Source organism: Leptopilina heterotoma, unplaced genomic scaffold, assembly GCF_015476425.1.
Source record: "Leptopilina heterotoma isolate Lh14 unplaced genomic scaffold, ASM1547642v1 Lhet_81, whole genome shotgun sequence".
In the NCBI taxonomy this organism is placed as follows: Eukaryota; Metazoa; Arthropoda; class Insecta; order Hymenoptera; family Figitidae; genus Leptopilina; species Leptopilina heterotoma.
Window position 1 is genome coordinate 1,476,077 of NW_025111185.1, and position 26,210 is coordinate 1,502,286.

The following is a 26,210-nucleotide window of genomic DNA, read 5'->3' on the forward strand; positions in this document are numbered from 1 at the left end:
ATTTCGATTAATGCTTTTTGAGAAAAATTAGTTCCATAGAATTTTTAATTAAAAGTATGAAAAATTTTAATTTTCAAAGATTTTAATTTGAAACCTTTGCAAAATTTAATTATTTCTAAAAATTGCAATTATTAGTAACTTCTCAAAAATTCAATTATTATCTAAACCTTCAAGTGAAATTAATTTTTAAATCAATTTTTATTAGAAAATTCTACGGGAATTCAATTATTTAAATACAAACATAGATAATTTATTGAATAATTATTAAATGTTTCTTAAAATTAAATTCTTATACATAATTTAATCAACAAATTTTTAAATAATTGAATTCTTTCGACTGATTTTAATAACATTTTTAAGAATAATTACATTTCTTGAGGAATCCAATTAAAATTGAATTAAAATTCTGCAATGAATTTTATTATTTATGAAAATAGTTGAATTATTGCGAAGAATTTTATAAAAAAGTTTTAAACAATTGATTTTTTTCGAAAAAATTTATGCAAATTCTATTTTTAATGATTTTTAATAATTCGTGTATAACTTTCTCAAAATTGTTTTTAAATAATTGAATTCTTTTGGGGAATTTTATTAAAATAATACAAAATATTGGAAATTATTGAATTAAGAAAAATTTTTGAAAATAATTGAAATTTTGCCAAGCAATTTTATTAAAATTTTTCAAAATAATAGAATTCTTGTGATGAATATTGTTATTTATGGAAATAATTTACATCCTCCGAATGATTTTATTATTTATAAAAATAATTAAATCCCTGAAAAGAATTAAAAAATTTATGAAAATAATTGAATTACTGCTAAGAATTTAATTATCGAAATTTCTGTTTAATAATTGAACTCTTTTGGAAATTTTCTTAAAAATATTAGTAGAATATTGAAAATCGTTGAATTAAGAAAAATTTTTGAAAATAATTGAAATTTTGCAATGAATTTTATTCAAATTTTTTAATAATTGCAAATTTTATTACTTTTGAAAATAATTGAATTCATGTAATGAATATTGTTATTTATGAAAATAATTGAATTTTGTCGAAGAATTTTGTATTTCAATTATAAAGATAATTGAAATGTTGACAATTTTTTTTTTTTTAGATTTTTTTGAAAATAATTGAATATTTGCGAAGAATTTTATTAATTTTGAAAATAATTGTATTCTTGTAATCAATATTTTGTTATTTATGAAAATAATTTAATTTTACAGTGAATTTTATAAAAATTCCTGAATATAATTGAATTTCGGCGAAGAATTTTGCTATGTATAAAGATAATTGAAATGTTGACGAGAATTTTTAAAAAAATTTTTGTTTAATAATAGAATTTTTTATGAAAATGTTATTGAAATACCTAGTAGAATATTTAAAATCGTTGAATCAAGAAAACTTTTTGAAAATAATTGAAAATTTTGCCACGAGTTTTATTAAAATTTTTTAATAATTGAACTTCATTACTTTTAAAAATAATTGAATTTAGCAATGAATTGTATGAAAATTCCTAAATATAAATAAATTTCGGCGAAGAATTTTGCTATTTATAAAGATAATCGAAATGTTGACGAGAATTTTTAAAAAATTTTTGTTTAATAATTGAATTCTTTAGGAAAATTTGATTAAAATAGTAGAATATTGAAAAACGTTGAATTAAGAAAAATTTTTCAAAATGATTGAAATTTTGCCATGAATTTAATTAAAATTTTTTAATAATTGAATTTGATTACTTTTGAAAATAATTGAATTTATCAATGAATTGTATTAAAATTCCTGAAAATAATTAAATTTTGTCCAAGAATTTTGCTATTCATTTATAAAGCTAATTAAAATGTTGACAATTTTTTTTTAGATTTTTTGAAAATAATTGAATATCTGCGAAGAATCTTATTAATTTTGAAAATAATTGAATTCTTGTAACGAATATTGTTATTTATGAAAATAATTGAATTTTATAAATATTCTTGAATATAATTGAATTTTGCTATTTATAAAAATAATTGAAATGTTGACGAGAATTAAAAAAAAGAATATCGAAAATAATTGAGTTTCTGAAAAGAATTTTATTATTTATTAAGATAGTTTAATTCTTTCAAAGAATTGCGTTAAAATTTTTAAAATTGAAATTAAAAATCCCTGATTTTCCTGACCAATTCAATATCTTCACCTGACTTGTGGCAACCCTGATTTTGTTCAATTGAAAATTGAAACTTGATTTCTCCGATTTAAAGGCAAGATAACGGGGAGAATTTAAAATGATGATCGGCGGAATGATTTCGCAATTTCTCTCGACAAAGAATAAGAAGAAGAAGAAGAGTTAAATTCCTGATGCACGTATATGAGGCGAGTATATTCCCACACTTTGCGTGGTGTTTTGGATTTTGCCTCATAAGTCAACTGGCATGACCAGTGCGGAGAGAATATCGCGAATCGCAATCGGTCAGTCTCAGCTCAGAGAGAGTGCATTACACCAACTTGTTCCCCATTCAGTTTCTTCGTCCACAAACTTGACGACCGGGTTTTAGTTTTCATTCATCTCCAGTCGCTGATGGCCCGGGTGACCTCGGGACCCGAGATGAATATTATGTTTACCAGAGCGGTAATATGTCCGCAGATTTACCTCGTGAAAACAATTTTCATTCCTTTTTTCAATGGGGAGATTTTTCTGTTTTTTTTCTTTTTTTAGAGCGCACAACGAAGAAGCGCATATAAGAAGAAACGTTCCCAGAAGATGAGTATCGGCAGCTACGTGCCACGAGGCTAAATCGTTTGACCTCTGTCATTCTTTCTCTTACACTCCGCATCTTCAATGTGTCACCATATCGAATCTATACTCTTTCTTGCAGCAAGTGTTTATATACGGCAATAATTCTGACTTTACAATTTTCTTTTTTTTTTTTTTTTGCTCGATAATCCATAAAAGAGGGGAATTCTAGAACATAAATTTCTTACCTTTAAAGACACTGTGCGATTTTCTCGCACTGTTGATGGAATTATTGCAAAATGTCAAGTGTAAATTACTAGTTTATATCACATTGAGAACGAGTTTCGTTAAAATCGAAAAACAATTTGTAATAAATCAATACAATAAACATAAAAAATAATTCTGTAATATTCTGCAAACTGGTCTGTAACAACACATGTAATATTCTCAAAATTTCCCTAATAATAGACAATAGTAATTAATAACAACAACCATTTCGTCTCGCAAAAAAAAATGAGGTTAGAGTGTCAAACACAAAATGGCGGAAAGACTGAACGGGAGGAACGAGCAGAATCGGAATTGCTGTATGTTTACATAAGCGACCTACAGATGTCGCTAGTATCAAATTCGAATTTCCGGTCACTTGGAATAATTAATTAATTACTTTCAGAAAGAAAAATCGAATAAAATTTAATTATCTTTTTACGAAAATTAAACATCGGTAATTAAATTGTATTCAAAATTGTTGTGAATTTCACTAAAGTAGATTTACTTGTAATTTTTCCTGATTTTCATTTCATTTATTTAATTAAGTGTGATTAATTACTCAATAATTAAGTAACGTAAAAAAGAAAAATTCAATCTAAATCTTATCTAATCATTCACTTTATAAAAAAATTTTAAGTAACAATAATTTTATTATAAAAAAAAGTTGTTAATTTGACTAATAGAGTAGTCTGTCAAGACCGTCAAGACTTGGACATTATTTATCAACATTACTTTCCCATAATTATCCGATTTTGCCTGCACCAAAGAAAATATTTTTATCAAGTTCATTTAATTTATAAATATCATTTTCGATACCTAATGTTTATTAATTATTACAATTAATATTCAGTTTGGTGGCAAAAAGTCTGCAAGTGAATTGTGTCGAAAGTTTCATTTCCGGTTTCAAAGCGACAAGAAGGAAGTAACGAACTTTGGTGGAAATGCTCGAAAGGGCAGACATTTTGGATTTCCTGTGGCGCAGCGAAAAGATCGTGCTGAAGGTATTTCATTGATTTTTCTTCGTTTTTGTAATAAAATGTAACTAATTTACTCGGAAAAAGTCAATATTTATCGATCCGTTTCTTTTAATGTATAAATATTATGTTCTAGGTACAAATTTGTGGAGATTTACTCAATTCTTGAGATGGCGTCATAGCAGCTCCCCGTGGCACATGGTAAATTTTTTTTCCATTTTATTCTTTTTTATTGTACTAAACATACTAAATGTACTAAATATGCAAATTGATGAAATATTTTTTAGTCTTTATGTCAAAATTAACTTGTTTTTGCATATTTTTGGCAAAAAAAAAGGTTAATTTCTTTCCTTGATATTTTTAAGTTATGTTCCCCAGGAATATAAGTTAGTTTTTAATTTTTTTGTTCAGAAAAATTATTTCATTTTTATTCTTATTCATAGGTTATTTTATCCAACAACAAGTTTAATATTTATTTTTTAATAATTTCATTTCTATTTATATTGTTTATAGGCAATTTTCCGGAGCAAAAAGTATTATTAATATTTCTTTTTAGAAAAAATATTATTTTATTTATTATTTTTCTTATTTATAGGTTATTTTCCCCAGCAATAAGTTTATTAATCTTTTTTTTAGAAACTTATTTTATTTTTTTTATTTACATAGGTTATTTTATCCAGCAATAAGTAATATTTATTTTTAAATAATTTCATCTATCCGAATTTTTTAGGTTATTTTCCGCAGGAATAATTTTATTAATCATTTTTTTTACAGAAAATTTCAATTTTATTGTTAGGTTATTATTATTATTTTTAATAATTTCTTTTAGAGAAAATTTCTATTTATTTTTATTAATAGGTTATTTTTCCTGTTAATAAATTTTTAAATATTTTGTTGATATTTTCATTTTTATTCGAATATTATTAACAGAAACTTAATAATTTTTTTTCGAAATGCTTTTAATTGAGAAAAAATACAATGTGAATATACAAATCGTAATATTATTTGAATTAAAATATTAATATTTGGTAAAATATTTCAATATTTGATTAAATATTTCAATATTTGGTATGAAATATGTAAATATTTGATTGAATATGTAAATATTTGATTAAATATTTCAATATTTGATAAAATATTTCAATATGCGTTTAATTGTATATATGTATACACCGTCCACGCGAGCCGGCGGTGTACATAAAGTTTCCCTTGATGTATTTCAGAAAGATTTTCGAGAGCTGCGGTAATTAGTGATGTAAATTCGCATTGGTTATAGTCAATGAGATGGAAAGATCAATGAGAACCTCTGTTTTTTTCTATAAAACAAAAGAAAGGTTTAATATTCTGGCGCATGGATGGACAGACTGTCAGGGAGCCGTGTGTGCTTCGATATATAGACGGAGGCGCCATCTTAGTCTGCATTCCATTGTTTTGATGATTCATATACGTTGAGGCCGAGCGTAGCGCGACTTCTAATTTATTAGTTTGAATATCGAGCGAGCGAGCGAGCCCTGGGCCGAATTCCGGCTGAAAAGAGGACCGAGAAAGAGAGAAGGCTAGCTGGGTGGCCGAGAACCGTCTCTTGTTTATACTCCTGTCCAGCTTCTCCACCTCGACCACCACCAACATATAAGCAGCCCCATTGCTTCTTATTCGCATATATGCGAATCGCGGGGCAGATCGCGGTTTCTAAAGATCTATGACCACTGTCTGTCTTCTTACGACCAAAATCTTTTCCCTTCTTTTAACATCAATGTCTCATCTTCTTCTTTTGGTTATCCTCCTGTCGTCTGGTGTTCGTCTATTCTATAATTAACATTTTTCTCTCGGAACCTCTGGAAAATTATCCTCCCTTTCTGTAATAATTTTTCTACTATAATTTCTACACTTAATTTCTATTCTTCTCTTTTTATTTCTAATTGTAAATTATTTTTTATACATAGAAAAATTCCTTTTTGCAAAAGGTAAGATTTACGTTATTATTTATAGAATTATAAATCGAAAAATCAAATTTAATATTATAGATAACGAAAACTGGGAAAAAGTAATTAAGGTACATCCACTTTTCGAATTCTTTAAATTAACTGAATGATTTATTTCATATTTTAATTTTATATTCTACATATTCTTATTTATAGTCTACATTATTATTTAAAATTAACGTTTCTATATTATAAATTTCACTTTTTTACACACAGAGATATTTCTATCATCGAAAATTTAATGATTTATTTCGAAAGATTTGCGCTGCAGAATTCCTGATTTCAGTTATAATTTTGGCTAATTTTGTAAATTATAAAATAGCAGGGCTCGAACTAGGTCCATAATCCCGTAAAAATCCGTTTTTTTAAAAAGATCCGTAAAGTCCGTACTTATTGATTCATCAAAAAAATTCTCGTCAAAATTTCAACTATCTTTAGAAATAATTAAATTCTCCGAAATTCAATTATTTTTAAAACTTTTAATAAAATTTTTGACAAAATTTAAATTATTTTTAAAAATAATTAAATTTTGAAAAGGTTTCAGATTGAAATCTTTGAAAATTTGAATTAATTAATTGCTTTAAAATTATTTCAAGTAAACAAAACATATGAATTTGAAAATTCTTAAAGAACTTTTTCAAAAATTATTTAAAATGATGGATTTATAGATGTTTATTTAAAAACACGAAAAAAATTCAAATTTTTCAAAAGTTACAAATTATTGCAGAAGTTTATTATTTTCAAGAGTAATAATATTCTTTGCAAAAATTAAATATTGTTCAAAAGTAATAAAATTCTTCTTAGGGATTCGATTATTTTCACAAATAATAAAACTTATCGCAGAATTTCAATTATTTTTAATATTAATTTTTAATTAAAATTTTTTTTAATTTTAATTTTAATTGAATTCTAGTAGAATTTTCTAATAAAAATTGATTTAAAAATTAATTTTAAGTTAAAATTTTAGATGATAATTGAATATTAAAAGCAGTGCAGCGTGAATTTTTAAAAATAATTGAATTTTAAAATTAATTTTGTTGAAAAAGTTAAATTGAATTTTTTAAATATTATTTTAAGTTTTTATTTTCTAATATTTATTTAATTAAAGAATTTAGGAATAATTGAATATTGTAAATAAATGGATTTGAAAATTGTCAAAGAAATTTTCCCAAAAATTATTAAATATAATCGATTTAAAGAAGAATTTTAGTTCAAAATTCTTGTAAATAATAATTAAATTGTAAATGATTTTATAACTCGCGGTCATCTTTAATTATTATTTACTTAAAAATTAACTTTCGTATTTATTTAAAAATGAATATCTTATTAAAATCTCATCATATAAAAAAAATGTTTTAAATAATAAATCTTATTAAAAGTTGAATTCCCATAAAATTTACATTTTGATTTTTTGTAATTAAAGCAGTAAATTTGTCGCCTCTTAATTTCATCAATCTTAAATCAATTTCGTTGAATTCGTAAATTTGCAATTTTAATTATGCAAAATATACACAAATCGTTTTTTGTAGGTACAATTTTACTTGCACGAGGAAATGCGAATATGGACACAGGGAAAAATCTGCCAAGAGTCACACGCAGCTTTTATTAATTCGATTCGATAAAATTTTAATGGACTTATATTTTCGGACATGATGGAAAAAAGTGTTTATTTTTATCCCGCTTTTACTGAAACGATTGGAAAAAGTGTATTTTAATGGAAATATGAATGGACTCAGTGTTGTTTGTGCGAACGGAGAAAAAAACTACGAATTTTGACGCTGCATTTCTTTAATTGGAAACATGGATGGACCAATTTTTGTGTAAATAGAGGAAAAAACTACAAATTTTCAAGCTGCTGTTATCTTTTGGAAACCTGGATGGACTATTTTCGGACTTGGTGATAATAGTGTTAATTTTCACGTCGCTTCTGCTCTGGAATGATTCACATTTCAACTGAAGGAGACCTTTTTGCAGGAAGTAAAGTTTTCCAAGTAAGATTTTATATTATTTAACTTATCTGTTCAGTTTATTACATATTTTTACAATTTAAAATTCTTTACAATTTTACAAATTTCTTTGTAATTGAAATTTATAAACGATAAATTGAAATTAATTTCTTAAGTTTATAATTAAAAGAAAAATTCTTTTGTACCCAACATCAAGAGATCGTAAGAAGATTTTTATTTTTAAGTTGCAGTTTAGACCAAAAATTAAAATAAAATATTAATCGGTTCGGTCCTGACAAAGTTTATTTTTCACTCAAGAGATTCAAAACGTAATTTTCATTATTTTTAATTCAAATTGTTTCAAGTTGTTAAAAATTTTCAAAAAATTTTCCATCTTTAGTATGAAAAATAAAGTTTTCTTTGTCAGAAAGTTCCGTGAATATTACAAGACACAAAATTATATTAAAAAGGACATTTTATCACCTAAGAGTAAATTTTCATTTTCTATTTAATTTTGTTTAAAGATTAAATGCCAGAAAAGTCAGGAAAATTACCACGAATTCTAATACAAAACATTAAATTTTTTCCATTTGTAACAATAATTTATTTTAAATAACTTAATTTCATTCTTTACAAAAAAATTATTATTTTCGATAATTAATAAAATTCTTTTTAGGAATTTAATTATTTTTTTAAAATAATCAAATTCATCGCAGAATTTCAATTCGTCTTAATAATTTCATTAAAATTCACCGAAAGAATTTAATTATTTAAAAATTTGTTGATAAAATTCTTTATGAGAATTCAATTTTCAAAAACATTAAATTACTCATTAAATTATTTATTTTTTTATTTAAATAATTGAATTCTTGCAGAATTTTCTAATAAAAATTGATAATAAAAAAAATTGATAAAAAAATTGAAAAAAATAATTAATAATAATTAATAATAATTAATAATTGAAATTGAAAAAAAAATTGATAAAAAATTGATAATTTATTGAATATTAAATGAGTTCGCAATTTTTGGAGATTATAGACCCCCCTCCCCCCTGTCATGCAATTTTTGCAATTTCACATGAGAAAAATACATTGTGTCACGTTTAGTAGAGACCCCCCCCCTACCCCCAAAAGCGTGACATCATTTGTGAACGCTCCCAATTCAATTTTACGAAATTTCGATTATTCGGAATTTCTTCAATTAAAATAATATATATATTAGAAAATAAAAACTTTAAATAATTTAAAAAAAAATTCAATTAAACTTTTTCAAAAAAATTAATTCTACAGAATTGTTAGTGAAAAGAATGAAAATTTCAAATTTTCAAAAATTATAATTCGAAACTTTTTCAAAATTCAATTATTTCTAAAAATTCACGCTTTTAATATTCAATAATAATCTAAAATTTTAACTAAAATTCATTTTTAAATCAATTTTTATTAGAAAATTCTGCGAGAATTCAATTATTCAAAAATTCTCAAAAAGAACTTATTCAAAAATTATTAAAAATAATTGATTTAATGAAGAATTTTATAGTTAAAAATTCTAGAAAATAATAATTTAATTGAAATGATGAAAATAATTTTGAAGAAGTTACAGTAACAATATTTTTATAATGTAAAATGATTTTACCAATTTTTAATTATTGTAAAACATGAAGAAAGATCGATGTCTTCATGTTTTAAAATAATAATATTCTTAAAATTAGAAATCAGGGAAAAACAAAATTAAATTTTTGTGACAACTCTGCGATATTTTAATTAATTAAATTTTTGCAATTAAATTAAAAATTAAGTTTAACAATTTTTTCCAAGTCATTGATTCTTTTCAAACTGTATTTAAAAAAAAGGGGGGAAAAAACGAAAGTTTTAATACTTTGATACAGTTTGAAGAAAGTTTTTCTTAAAATTGAATCCAACGGAGGATACTTAAACTGTTTTGTACGTGACTTATATAAAATTAATAGGTTTCTCTTTCCCTCTAACGCGAAGAAAGTGGCAGAAACTTTAAAGTCGTGTTCTCGCGAAGTAGCTATTTATGAAGTTGTAACCTTTTGTCGAGAATCGGACAATATTGTACAATGTGTACATATATATCTATCCATCTCCGTGGCACTCGTTGGAACAACTCAAAGTTATATATACATATATATGTTAGAAAACGCTGTAGAAGAATCGAGGCGTCTAGAAAGTTTTTGAACATCTACCTACTTGTTATTCGAATCGACGTACTAAAACTTTTAAGTGGGACCTGTCGAAACGGTGGCAATGTCGTCGCGACGACGCCTTTAAAGAATTCTCTTCTTTGATAACATTACGTTTCAAATATAAAGTTGCAAGCACTCGAGAATTTTGCTCAATTGACAGTATTTTCCTTTATTTTATCAAGAGATCGTAAAAATAACAACTTCTATCAAAGATCTCGAATTCTCAACTTGATTTTCCTCCCAATTTATTTTTATTCACATTTTATAATTTTTTTTTTTCAAAAAAGGTGTAAAATTGTGGTTTGACGTAAACGTTTCCTTTTTCTCTCTCTCTCTCTCTGTCTGATGTCTTTCACCCAGAGAGCGTTAATACGTTAATCGCGTATCGTACACCCAGGAAGTAAACTCAGTTAAAGTAAAGTTTAAATATTTCCCTGTAATTAACTTGCCTCAACAGTTTCACTTGTAAATTTTTAATTCATCTCGAGTACCGGAAACTCATGGCTTTCAGTTTGCTTTCGCGAAATATTTACTTGTCTTTTGGCTGCTGGTGGCGGCTTTAAACGTATAACAGTGTAACATAAATGTAGCATAATAAAACTTAATAAAGCGAGAATTAATGTAACACGGATGTACCTGGCTATAAACTCGAGTGCTTGTAACTCAGCGACTTTACGCGTTTATATACATACTCCTCTGTTTTATGTAAATTATCCTTTAGGGCTTAATTCCATAAAGAATTTAAATAATTTATCGATTAATTTTTAATAAATGAGAATATTGCCTTTTTTTCTTTTTAACTTTTGGCTTCCATAAATTAATGATCGAATTTTTCATAAATGAAAACTACTGAAAAAATTTGTTATATATAAAGTCTAGGAAAATTTCTTAATAACTAATAAGATAAATAAAATATAAATAAATTAAAAATATTTTTTTAAATTAAATTAAATTTCTGGAGATGATAAAATCTATTTATGTTGATTCAAAATACTGAAAGAAAAAATTATTTGATTCAAATAACCGATTACTTGGCTATATTATCAGTTAAATGTTTTCTTGAATCAAATAAATTTTATTTAAGTCAAATAAATTGTATTTGAACCAATAATTTCGGTATTTGAAATAAATTCGTATTTACTGAATTCTGGTATTTTTTTTTTTGTTGGTTACATGGCTTGTTGCATAGCAGGTAGCCAAAAATTCTGGTATTTTATTTTAATTGATACTTAATTTCAGGGCTCGTATTAGGTCCGTAAATCCCATAAAGGTCCGTAAATTTGCTTCAAGTCCGTAAAAGTCCGATTTTTGGAAAAAAAGGCCCGTAAAGTCTGAAAAAAGACGAGAAGTTCATAAATTGGTAAATTTGGAAAATTTGGAAAAAATTACAAACGATTGTAGAAATTTAATTATTTTTTAAAGTATTGAAGTATTTACATAAATTCAATTGTGTTCAAAAATTTTTTTAAATTCTCTTTAAAATTCCAATTATCTTTATATAAATAATTAAATTCTTCTCCGAAATTCAATTAGTTTCAAAATTTTTAATAAAATTCTTGGCAAAATTTCAATTATTTTCAAAAATTTCCCTCAATTCAATATCTACTATTTTATTAAAATTTTCTAAAAGAATTCAATTATTCAAAAAAATTTAAATAAAATTCTATGTAAACATTTAACTATTTTCATAAACAATAAAAATTTCACAGGAATTCAATTATTTATAAAATTTTTTTTAATTTCTTCGTAATAACTCCATTACTTTAATAAATAATGAATAACAAAAATCTTGATAAATAACAAAATTCTTCAGAAAAATTCAATTATTATCATAAAGAACAAAGTTCTTCGCAGGAATTCAATTATTTAAACATTTTTTTTTATAAAATTCTTCGCAAAAATTAAATTATTTTCAAAAATAACAAAATTTTTAACAGGAATTTAATTATTTTCAAAAATTATCATAAAATTCTTCTCAGGAATTCAATTATTTTCAAAATCTTCAAGTAATGTTCTTGGCAATAATTCCATTATCATTATAAATAGCAAAATTCTTAGCAAAAATTCAATTATTTTCAAAAATAACAAAATTTTTATCAGGAATTCAATTATTTTTTAAAATTTTCATAAAATTTTTCACAGAAATTCAATTATTTTCAAAAATTTTAATAAACTTGTTTTTTTGAATTCTCGTAGAATTTGCTAATAAAAATTGATTTAAAACTTAATTTCAGTTAAAATTTGAGATAATAATTGAATTATTAAAAGCATTATAGCGTTAATTTTTAGCAATAAATAAATTTGAATTTTTCATACTTTTAACTAACAATCTGTAGAATTAATTTTTTTAGAAAAGTTTAATTGAATGTTTTTTTTTAAATTATTTGAATTTTTTATTTTCTACAATATATTTAATTGAAGAATTTCCGAATAATCTAAATTTCACGTAAAATTGTATTTTAAAGAAATGGATTTCAAAATTCTCAAAAAGAACTTTGTTGAAAATTATTTTTAAAAAAATAAAATTCTTCTCTAATCAATTGATTTAGAGAAGAATTTTAGTCAAAAATTGTAGAAAATAATAATTGAATTGAAATGATGAAAATAATTTTTTCCGTAATCGGTCTGTAATTTTTAATCCGTAAAGTCCGTATTTTTTTAAATACTTTCATTGCTTCGTGCCCTGTATTTTTGATATTTACTTTAATTGTTAGAAGTAAAAATTACCTTAATCAAGTAAATATTTATTTTGATAATAGGCACGTACTCTGTTATTTGAATCAAATTTTATTTTTCAGTGTATAATTTTTAATTGAGAAGAAATTTATCTATAGCAAGCCTCGTATTATCTGAATATCTGAATGCTCCTGTTGGTTAGATCATACAGTGAAAAGCAATTGACACAGCTAGCATAAATCAAGAATCCCCTAAACTCGAACGTCATTCCCCTTCGATGCGTGACAGTGTTGGTCAACAATGACCACTGTCCCCGTAGTGTATATGGCCTCTCGAAATGATCTCCGGTCACAAGTCATTACCTTTTCGTTTTAAAGCACCCTGCCCATTGCCCTCACACTCAAAATTTTCAATTCACAGTGCCCATTTGAAAGAGACCGATGCATATTATCCAAAAATATCCCGCCGTCAATATTGTCGAAAAGTGCGGGTGGAACGCTTTCAATATTTGGAAAACAACTGTTCACTTTTAGGGTAATTTAGCTTTCAATCTCAATGGGAAACATATTTTCTGTTGATCTAATTTTAATTCAGTTGCTCTACTGAAATAAATTTTTAATGAAAGGTTTTCTTTTGCTCTAATTTTAATTTGATTGCACTAATGAAAATAAATTTTAAAAAACATATTCTTTTAATCTAATTTTAATTAAGTTGCACTACTGAAATAAAATTTTATTTGTGATTGAAATCGATTGAGGAATAAGTAAAATTCTGAATTTTATTTATTATTGAAATCGGTTAAAGGATAAGTAAAATTGAAAATTGATACCGAATTTTATTTGTAATTCTTCAATTGAAGAATAAATAAAATTGAAAGTCGATTCCGAATTTTATTTGTAATTTTTCAATTGAAGAATAAGTAAAATTGAAAATCGATTCTGAATTTTATTTGTAATTCTTCAATTGAAGAATAATTATAAAATTGAAAATTGAATGTTCCTAAAAATCTAAACATTCAAATGAACGAAATTTTTTCATTTCGTCTTTAAATAAAATTTTATTAGAATAATTTTTCGTCACATACCAAAAAAATTAATTCCAAAGTTACTATAAATGTTGAATTTTTATTTTAATTTCTGAAAATATTTTTGATGAAAAATACCTATTTCGTTCAAATCTCATGGATCATAAAATTAATTTCAATTTTTATTTGTAATTCTTCGATTGAAGAATAAGTATGAAATTGAAAATGGATTTCGAATTTTATTTGTAATTGAAATAAGTAAAATTGAAAATTGATTCGGAATTTTATTTTTAATTGAAATCGATTGAAGAATTGAAGAATAAATAAAATTGAAAATTGATTCTGAATTTTATTTATGTAATTGAAATAGTTTGAAGAATTGAAGAAGAATAAGATCGAAGAATAAGTAAAATTGAAAATTGATTCCGAATTTGAAATTGGTTTATCATTATGAATTTTTCATCACTGTAGAACCTTATTACATCCGATTGTATTGTATTAGCAACTTTGTGTTCGTTTTGAATACACATTAATAGCCGCCTCCTGCTTCCGTAATAATTTTCGTTCATAACCGACGGATCTGCGGTCTATGTTTGTCTCTCTTTCTCTCTTGTTTTCTTTGGAAAAAAAAAGAATTATACTTTGTAAGGGGAAAAATAAAAAAAAAGCGGGTGAGAATATATTGCATGATGCGAATTCACCTTAAAAGTGTTCGCACGCATTTGAAAGAGGGTTGATAGAACGGAAGGAAGAGAGTCCAAGGAGTGAAAGAGAATTTTGAGAAATAGAGACAATGAAAGTTAATTTTATTCTCTGTTATTTCTCATATTTTAACTGCGCGCGATTTGTATATTTTGCTTTATATATTTCTTTGCTGTTCTTTGATTAATGAACATGTTATACGTAATGTAAAGAGAAAACTTCTTGCTTTCGTGTTCCAGATATAAGTCGTGCAAGTCCTAACGCGAATATTTTTTTTTATACCTTTTTCTACTCCAACTCGTGTTTAATTATTTTTTCTAATAGAACGATCGTTCAGGAGTTGAAATTTTCATTTAAAATTTAAATTTGTAGACGTTTTGAATTTATGGTTCTTTGCACTTGTAGGAAAACTATTCATTTTCTCTGAAGTTTTATGGACGTTTAAATGTTTTGTAAACATTATTTCTAATTTCTATTTAAACGAATCTCGAAGAATAGAATTTTTATATTCTACTGTATTTTTATTTAAGTAAATTATTTTTTAAACATTTTTCTTAAACCGAGTATTTTATGATTTTTTGGTCACTAAATTGAAATTTATTTATATTCATTAAATTTTAATTGAATATCATTTTTATTTTACAAACTTTCTGCGAGTATTTTCCTCAAAGAATTTCAATTAAATGTCAATTTTATTTGGTCGAATTTAGAAAAGAATCTTTAATCTTCTTTTTATTTATTGGTATTACGTAAATTACAAAATTTTTAATTTTTAATTCTTCTAAACAATACAATTTCCAAAATTTTAATGAAATTCTTCAAAAGAATTCAATTATTTTCGTAAATAATAAAATTCTTCGCTGGAATTCAATTATTTTTATAAAAAATATAATTTTTCGTAGGAATTCAATTATTTTCAAAAATAATACAATTTTTCCCCAGAATTCTATTATTTTTAAAAATTTTAATAAAATTCTTCGAAAGAATTCAATTATTTTTATAAATAATCAAATTCTTCGCTTGAATTCAATTATTTTTATACATAATATAATTCTTCGTAGAAATTCAAATATCATTATCTTAAATAATTAAATTCTTTGCAGAAATTCAATTATTTTTAAAAATGAAAAAAGAATTTTTTGATAGAATTCTATTATTTTCAAAAACTTTGATAATATTTTTTATAATTTAATTATTTATAAAAATAATAATATTCTAGTAGAAATTTAATTCTTTTTAAAAATTTTAACATAAATCTTCGAATTAATTTAATTATTTTCAAAGATTTTGCTAAAATTCTTCGCAAAAATTCAATTAATTGCATAAATAATACAATTTTTTGGAGGAATTCAATTATTTTCATAAATTAAATTCTTGTCAGAAATTCTATTATTTTTAAAAATTATAATAAAATTTTCGAAAGAATTAAGTTATTTTAAAAAACTTGGATAATATTTTTTATAATTAAATTATTTATAAAAATAATAATATTCGATAATTCGATATTTCGAAAATTTAAATAAAAATCTTCCAAAGAATTCATTAATTTTAAAAAAATTTGACAAAATTCTTCGCAGGATTTCAATTTTTCATAAATTATACAATTGTTTGGAGAAATTCAATTTTTTCATAAATAATATGATTCTTTACCAGAATTCAATTATTTTCTTAAATAGTTAAAATCTTTCCTGGAATCCAATTACTTTCAAAACAATTTTAATAAAATTTCTCGTAAGAATTGAATTATTTTTAAAAATGTTATGCTAGAATTAAACTATTTCAAATTAGAAAATTTCACAAAAATTACTCAAACATTTTTTAACAAAAATTTCATTTTTTAAAATTTGAAAATTCAGTTAGTAATGCAAAATTACATAGATCACAGGGCATTGAATTAAATAAAATTTAGTATTTCTTTAAAAATAAATAACATTAATCTTATTTTGCATTAATAAAAATTATGTTTTTTAGAAAAATTTTAAAGTAATTTTTTTAAATTTCAGAATATTAAATTAAATTTACAAATTATGATTTTTAATTCAAAATTCAATTTAATATAAATTCGAACTAGTAATTTGTAGTTAATTTTCTGCTTCAAATAAAATTCGATGAAGAATATTTTAATAGAAAGTTAAAACTTTGAGAATTCAGGAAACTGCGGAAATTCTGTCCTGAATTTTAGGTAATAATCATTATCATCATCTTTGCAAATTTAGAATATATAATAGTTGGAGTAATATGTTTAGGGATTCGTTATTTTAATCGCACTCTATAGAAATAATTGTTCCAGGGAGAGAATATTTAGGTATTACAATGGACAGCGATTATAAGAGAATAATATAAAGTGACCCCGATTCAATAAATTTTCCCGTTTCTGGAAATAAATATGTTTTTGTGTCATACTGTTAAAATGAAAAGTCTGAAATTTAAATCAGAATAACCCGGATACCAAACAATATGCTTCGATCGTATTGTTGAAGCAGCCTTTGAATTCACACGCCCCCTCCACCCTCTTTGAACGTTGGATTTCTAACAGAGACTTCTACGATTCCAAGTAACGACATTAATTAAAATCATTTCCAGTTGTTAATTAATATCTTCCTGCAGTGATTATACTAAGAGTTTCTGTGTTCCCAAATTAGCTTTCATGTTACGAAGCTTCAAGTATGTTTAGCGCGACAGTATATACTCTTATTACTTCTTGTTCCTTTTCCTGTGCGGCAGTTATTAAATGACATTTTCATCCTTGGTAGCTTTTTGTCTAAATTCAGCTCCTTAGGGAATGTTTTCTCTCTAGAAATTGTGCTTTTTGATTATTGTACATATATATATATATACTGAAAATTTGTATATATTCTCGAATAGATTCTTCATATACTTTTATTTTGTTAGAGAACAATTTGAATAAGAAAAATAATGTTTTGTCAAAATTTCAGATTCTAGAAACATTTAGGTATATACTTATGATGGCGTTTGGATTGGGATATAAATTTATTTTTTGCTGTTTTCTTTTACAAACGACAATATAATCGGCAGAAAATACGCGTTGAAATTACCGATGACCACACACAACGCCTCGCTTACGATACGGCCAGTTTAATTCAATATTCAGGCTGAAGGGTGGAAAAAAAGCGAGCAAGGAACAGTTTTTTCTCCGGTAGCTAATGAATCGCAATTTACGAGAGTTTCACGGGTCGCTGGCCTTTACATGTACGTTAACGTACATCCAGCACCAAACTCCTTCGAGATCCAACTTTTTTGTCACGTCCTTCAAGTTTCTTTTTTCTCCCATCCTTTTACGAGTGTCGAGAGGGACGAAAAGCAAATCGGAAGGATATAACAGTGAAAGATGCAACATAATTGAGACTGAGTCGATAAAATTTAACGACTGGAGAAATATTCTCAGTTTTTTTTTCTTCTTATTAGAAAATTTTTTTCGCTGTACCTAGAATCATTGTTTTCCTTAACAGTGTAGAGTATACTAAATAATATAGAGTATACAAAAGTATTGAAAAGATTTAAATTAATTTTTAATTCTTTATATTTTTAACAATAATTGAACTTTACAGATTTGAAATTGGATTTATTTTAAATAATTTAATTTTTGAAAAACTGTCGAAAAATTATTACTTATAAATTATTTTAAAAAATTCAATTTTAATAAAATTTCTTCTTTTCTTCGAAACAATTCAATTACTTTTCCATTAGAATTTTAATAAAAGTTCTCGAAAGGAAAAGAATATTATAGGAAAGAAATTTTAAAAAATTATATAAAATTCTTTATAAAAATTGAATTATTCTCAATGCAATTTCAATTGAACTTCTCGTAAGAATTCAATTATTTTTACAAAATTTCAATCTTTCTTTCCTGGAAAGATTGATTCTTTCCTGGAATTGAATCATTTCCAATATAATTTTAATATTGTAACAAATTTCAAAATTATAAAGAGCTCGAACTTGGTCCGTAAATTCCGTAAAACTCCGTAACTTTGCTTGAAGTCTGTAAAAGTCCGTAATTAGATTAAAAAAGGATAAAAGTTCGTAAATTGTACGAAATAGTTTGGATAATTTTAGAGAAATTACAAATGATTGCAGAAATTCAATTATTTTCAAAAGTAATAAAATTCTTCTCAGAAATTCAATTATGTTCAAAAATTTTTGAAAATTCTCATTAAAATTTAAATTATATTTAGAAATAATTAAATTCTTCTCTGAAATTTAATTATTTTCAAAAATTTTCCTCCATTCAATGATTTTCAATATCTACTATTTTCATTAAATTTTCCAAAAGAGTTCAATTATTTAAAAAAAAATTTAATAATTCTACAAAGTTTTAATTATTTAAAAAAAAAAAAAAAATTTCCCAGAAATTTCATTACTTACAAATTTTGTTTATAAATTTCTTCGCAATCATTCAATTATTTTCATAAATAATAAAATTTTTACGGGGATTCAATTATTTTCGTAAATAGTAAAATTCAATTATTTTCGTAAATAATAAAACTCAATGCAGAGTTTCAATTATTTTTAATACAATTTTAATCAAATTTCTCAAAAAGTGTAATTTTCTTAAAAATTTTATTAAAATTCATCAAAAGAATTCAGTTATTTAAAAATTTATAGATAAAATTCTTTATGAGAATTTAATTTTAAGAAACATGCAATTATTCAATAAATTGTTATTTTTGCATTTAAATAATTGAATTCTAGTAGAATTATCTCATAAACATTGATTTAAAAATGGATTTCAGTTAAAATTTTAGATTATAATTAATTTTTAAAAGCATTTTAGAACGAAATTTTTTTAGAAATAATTAAATTTTGAAAAGGTTTCATATTAAAATATTTGAAAATTTGAATTTTTCACATTTGTAACTAATAATTCTGTGGAATTGTTTTTTTTTTGAGAAACCTTAATTGCGGATTTTTTTTTGAAATTATTTATAATGTTTTTACTTTCTAATATATATTTAATTGAAGAATTTGCGAATAATTGAAATTTTGTAAAATTGAATATTGTAAAGATATGGATTTGAAAGTTGTCAAAGAACTTTTTCGAAAATTATTAAAAATAATCGCTTTAAAGAAGAATTTTAGTTAAAAATTCTTGAAAATAATTATTTGACTCGGACTGGTTATATTTTTGTCAGTAATTGGTCCGTAAATAGTCCGTAATTTTTTATATTTTGTCCGTAAAGTCCGTATTTTTAAATGCTTTCACTGTTTCGAGTCCTGTACATATAGAACATGACGTTAAAATTATTAAAAATCTGTTTTTCTTAGAAAATATAATTTTTAAAAAACATGATTTTGCATTAATATTAATTAGTTTTTCAAATTTTTTTTTGAAATTAGTTAAAAAACATTGTCTGCTTAATTGAAATTATAATATATTATTTAACAATTCATTATTAAATTATTTCGACATTTAGCGTTGTTTTCATGAAGTTTTTTGTCTTTGAAATTTGTCAAAATTATCTAATTTCACAGTTTTGGACTGTTTTTTGGAAAAAGATGAAAATTGTAGGCGTTTCCGAAAATTCAAACTATTTTCTTAATAGTTATTTATTTTATTTATTATTTTGAAATTTAGCGTGGTCTACGTAATGAATTTTTGCTTTGAAATTTGTCAAAAATATCCAATTTCAAATTTTTTGTCCGTTTTTTGGAAAAAAAAAATGAAAATTGAGGGCGTTTTCGAAAATCCAGACTATTTTCTTCTTTTTCTGTATCACTAAATAAACAATTCATTTATACATTATTCCGAAATTTAGTGTGGTCTTTATGAAGTTTTTTGGTTTTGAAATTTGTCAATAGTTGACAATTTCACATTTTTGTCCCGTTTTTTGAAAAAAAAAAATTTATTTGTGCTTTTTCGTGCATTGAATTTTCGGATCAATAAGTACATTCAGTAATTGACTTATAATGTGTACCTATTGCTAGTAATTAAATATTTTTTTAAAAAAACTGTTGATCCGAATAATGTTTCAATTAAAGATATTCAAAAATAAATGTGTATTACAAACTTTTGTTTGTGTATCTAATTATTTTTAGAATGAATTAAAGTATATTATTTAGGATCAGGAGAGAAGTCAAGTTCTGTCTGGAAATCAGGGAAAAATAAAATCAATTTTTTGTGGCAATCCTCTGATGAAATCTTTTCAAATCTTCTTTCGGAGAGAAAGAAATCTTGTATACGCCATAAGGCAAGGAAACGCACATTTCGTGTCCACATTGAATTCCGTTTTTATTATTATGGTTTAAAGAAAAATCTTTTCAGTGATTTAAAGCCGTTACCAAATTTTGAATATCCGTTTTGCAATGATTTTTTTCCTGTCTTGTCAATAATATTTGACGGAAGTCAATGCGTGAATTGACCCTCGGCGCGCACACACCAAAATAACAGTTCACACCGTCAAAAAGATGAAAAAAAAAAAAAAAAAAGAAATCCTTTTTCGATTCGGGATCCGGTCAATTTGCACCGCAATATCCTTCCGGTTTTCGGTCTCTCGTGTGTTGGATTATTATATTTTTCTTCCAATTTTGATTCTCCATCGCGTCATGTGTTCCGATTCGGTTTGCACGCGAATCCCGTGAAATTGTTTCATTCTCTCCCGAACCCCTTGAAACGGTCAACGCTGACACATAATGCGGTTGGGTCTGTGCGCGACGAGTGAAAATGGCATATAACATATATATAGATTTATATTTGTGTTTGTGTGTATACATGTGTATAATTGTGATGCATGTTTGTTGGCGTTGGTTTTGCAAAGGAACTTTTGACTAACAATGAAACTGTCGAATTTAGGCCGTAGGCCCGACGCAGTCAGCTCGCGTCCGTAAAACCGCAAAAAGCCATATTGCTCTTTTAGCAGCAGGGAGAGAAAAAAAGGAAAAAATAAAATAAAAAAACAGAAAAACAGAAAAACAAGAACTGAACGCAATTGTCTCCGGTGTCATTATTGTTGTTATTATATCACGCAAGCAATGACATAATGTTTTCTTTTTTAAGCAGATGGTTTTGAACAATATCTTTAGCTCAACTGGTGCACTTGACAGCAAATTAGAGGTATAATCCTATTGTGTTTGTCGACATCAGTGTTCTTAAATAGATTTTACATTAATATTATTGGTTGTATTTTTTTTTTTGCATATAGAGAATGCATTATTGTTGCTGATTTCACCTTGTATTATGACCTTTATATTATGCGAATGCAATCGTGAGTTGTAAAATTATGTCAGGTTGTTCTGCAGCTAAAAATTATTATTGCATCATTTCTTGACAATGGTAAAACTCAATTGTTATTGGAGTTTTGAATTATTCGAATTTTCGGAGAGAATTTACATACATTTAATTTTTATTTCATTAAATTTATCAACTAGAGTTTATAAAACACCATAGCAAATTTTACGCGCGGAGCGTGATATTCAATTTATTATTGTTACGCAAATAGCAAAAATTAAAATTTTCAAATATGAATTTTTGAATAATTTCAGATTCAAACTTTAGGAAAATTCAATTATCAACTAATTTACTAATAAATTATTCTTGTTTATTGATTTCAAAGATTTTAATAAAATTCTTCGCAAGAATTTAATTATTTTCATAATAACATTCTTCGTAGGAATTCAATTGTTTTCAAAAATAGTAAAATCTTTTTGCAAAAATTCAATTATTTTCAGAAAAATTTCACGAAAGAATTCAATTTCTTTATTAATTCGTTATAAAATATTTCGAAAAAATTCAATTATTTACTAAAATTTTAATAAATTCTTCGAAACAATTTAACTATATTTATAAATAGTACAATTCATTGCAAAAATTCAATTGTTTTCAAAAAAATTTCACGAAGGAATTCAATTTTTTTCTTAATTCGTTATAAAAAATTACAATAGAATTCAATTACTTTCTAAAATGTTAATAAATCCTTCGAAAAATTCAATTACATTTATAAATAGTAAAATTCTTTGCAAAAATTCAATTATTTTTATTACAATTCTAAAAACATTTCATGAAAGAATTCCATTTTTTTAAAATTTTTAATAATTTTTTTCGAAAAAATTCAATTATTTTGTAAAACTTTAATATATCCTTCAAAACAATTCAATTGTATTCATAAATAGTAAAATTCTTTGCAAAAACTCAATTATTTTTAATACAATTATTATTCTAAAAACATTTCATAAAAGAATTCAATTTTATATGTTATATATTTAATATGTTTCGAAAAAATTCAATTATTTTCTAAAACTTTAATAAATACTTCGAACCATTTTAATTATATATTTATAAATAGTAAAATTCTTTGCAAAAATTCAATTGTTTTTAATACAATTTTAATAAAATTTCATGAAAGAATGCATTTTTTTAAATTTTTAATATTTATCGAAATTTGAATTCAATTATTTTCTAAAATTTTAATAAATCCTTCGAAACAATTCAATGAATTGTATTTATAAATAGTAAAATTCATGGCAAAAATTCAATTGTTTTCAAAAAGATTTCACGAAAGAATTCAATTTTTTTCTTAATTCGTTATAAAATATTGCAAAAAAATTAAATTATTATTTTCTAAAATTTTAATAAAATTCAATAATTAAATGTTTAATTTCAATTATTAACAAACACGATTATTTTAAAAACTTGAAAGAAATTGTTCTCCAAATTCAATTATTTTCAAAATTTTTAATTAAAATTATTAACGAAACTCCATTATTTTTAATAAAAAAAATTGAAAGAAATTCTTCTAAAAGAATTAAATTAGAATTTTCAAACATTTTTACAAAATTCTTTTCGAGAATTCAATTATTTTCCTAAATAATAAAATTCTTTTAAGTAATTCTATTATAATAAAATTTTTTAATAAAATTCTTTGCAACAATTCGATGATTTTTAATACCTACATTAATTTTAAAATTTGAAATATTAAAAAAAAATATTATTAAAAAAAGTTAAGAAAGAAGAAAGCAATAAACTACAACTAACTTCAAACTGCGAACAGATTATCGGAAAACAACGATTATTAATACAAGATTAATATAGATTTTTCTTTTTTTCGATTCTCTTTAAGACTGAATTTTTACTTAAAATTTCTATTTAGCGGAATTTTTCTTGAAAATATTGAGAATCCCTTCATAATTTAAAATTACGCCAAATAAAATGTCTGTTTAATTATAATTTGACAAAATAAATATTCTTTTAGGTAAAAAATTTAGTCGTCAACTTGATATTTTTTATGTATAAAAATTATCTTAAATCTAAATGAGAATTCGGTTAAGAATAATTCAACTTTATAAAATTGGGTTAAATTTAGAGATTGTAAATAAATAAATAAATATAGGTAATATTTATTTTATTTATTTATTTAGAAAATTTAAATCTATTATTTAGAATATTCAAATTTTTAGAAGCTCATAATGTTGATTTAATTAAATAAGAAACAATATTAAAACTTTTAATAAAAAAACCATAATTAAACTTCTGATTTATTTAGAAGTTTTGCAAATTTTAGCATTTGTTTCAAATTTGTTTTTCTCTTATTAATGGATATAATTTTTATTTCACTTTTGTCCCTCGGCAGTGCCAATTATCGTTAATTGAATCAATCGGTGAAGTATAGAAAAAGCTTTTAAAAGCATATTTGTCATTTAAAATTCTCTTCATCGTTTTTGTCTCTATATATATATGTATAGAAGTGGAGCTTTAGTGAAAAATTATTTTAAAACTTTTCCACAACAATAATTAAAAGCTTTTTAATTTATCATATTTGTGAATATCAAGAGTTTATATATATATATATATATATATATATATATATATATATATATATATATATATATATATATAGAGTATAAAAGCGGAAGTATCGAATACTTGAGTAAATGATCTTATATATTCAAAACTGTTTTTTCGTATTAAAAAAAAAAGTAATATATTTTTTAAATCGAAAAATGAAAATTTATAAAAAATACTCTCGAATCGAATATATGATCATTTTATTTCTATACTTATTTTTTGCTCTCTGAATTGAACTTTAAAATGGTAATTTTTGTTCATTTATTCATTGTTATTTTTATATTTTATTGAATTTCTACTTGCATAAATTATTTGTTTTTACTGATTTAAATTAAAATGAAAATAAATTCAAATATTAATTAAATTTGTTTTAATATGAATCGTGAACAAATTGCAAAATAAAATTTTTCGAGAATTTTTATTTATGATATAATAAAAATTATTATATATAAACGAAATATAAAAATGTGAAAGAAAAATGGTGATAGGATTATAATGACCGTATACGAAACATTAATATCTTGGTATGTTGACGTCCGCAACTAAACATTTTCCGGACTAAATTAACGTTTTCCTCCTCTCCTCACGTTCCTCCGATTCGCTTGGTTAAAATTAAAAATTCATTTATTAAACCATATAATGGGGGAGTTGATTTGTTGTTTTGTGAAAAATTGGCGTGTATTTATTTACTCATTAAGTGAAACTTGACGCACCGTGACTGTCATTTTTTCCGTAACTCATTATACATTATGTCTGTTTTGTAATTAATATCTTTTCCGTTTTTCCATATTTCAGAAACGCAACTGACGTGTGACGTTGTCACATTCACCGGAAAGGTGCAATTTTCATGTGTAGAATAAAAAAAAAAAGGTGAAACAAGCGAGTAATGAGAAAAAAATAACAAAAAAAGAATACGATTATCTCGCGTTATAAGGGTAGAATTTCTAATGACTTCTGACATCCAAGGGACGATTTTCATCTCGTGCTTACACAAAACCTGGTATTATAGCCTCCGTCGTTTCGATTTAATGACAGGTTCCTAGCGACGGATACTTCCGGTCTATCCTGACCTCGTTAAAAAGTTGTTTTATGATTCTCTCCGACCATCTCTTAAGTGGTTTCAATTTTTTCTCTTCTCTTTTCCAAAAGTTACCCAATTTCACTTCTTTTGTAGCTGGTGGGTGGGCTCTAGTGTAATGATTCTAAACGCCACTCTTTACTACTTTTTATTTCTATTTTATATCTTTGTTTTAATTGATTTGTTTGCAGAGAACTTTTGTAGATTCAATATTTATTGTTTGTTTTTCTATTATTATTAGTCATTTGTCCTTTAATATTTTTTTTTCAATTCTTACCCTTTTTTCAGGCTTTTTTTCTGGAAATTTCATTTTCATTGTAAATATCTTGGTAATTAGAATTCTTTTTATTTTTACTTTTTTTTTAAAGACGTTTTTTTACTCAAAAATCAATTACATTTGGCATAGGGTGTCTACCAACCGGAAAATAGCCGGGAATTTAATTTGACCGGAAAAAACCGGGAATAAGCCAGGAATTTTATGCCAAACCGGGAATTTTTTTACCAAATTAAAAATAATTTTATTATTTTAATTTGTTTTTAAAAAATCTCTTTTTATTTCAATTTTTATAGATATTTATACTGTTGAATTTGAATTAATTTAAATTAATTATTTTCAATTAGTTAAAAATAATTAATTTGATAGTAAAAAAATCAGTTACTGATTCAAATATACTATGTAAATAAATTTAAAAAAATTATCGAATTGATAGAAATTTTGTGAAATTAAACCGAAAATAAGAATTTCATTAAAGAATGTTTAACAAATCGAATTTTCAAAGTATATTTTAATTTAATAATTGATAAATAATTGAATTTTGTAAAGAATCACATTCTAATGTTTTTATGTTTC

At 24.0% G+C, this 26,210-nt stretch overlaps 1 long non-coding RNA gene across 1 annotated transcript; it reads left to right on the plus strand.

The window, feature by feature from the left end:
- Nucleotides 1-3,867: 3,867 nt before the first annotated feature.
- Nucleotides 3,868-7,917, plus strand: LOC122511357. Its single transcript, XR_006302506.1, has 3 exons — nt 3,868-3,977; nt 4,087-4,151; nt 7,462-7,917. It is a non-coding gene; the product is annotated as an uncharacterized LOC122511357 (long non-coding RNA).
- Nucleotides 7,918-26,210: the final 18,293 nt, after the last annotated feature.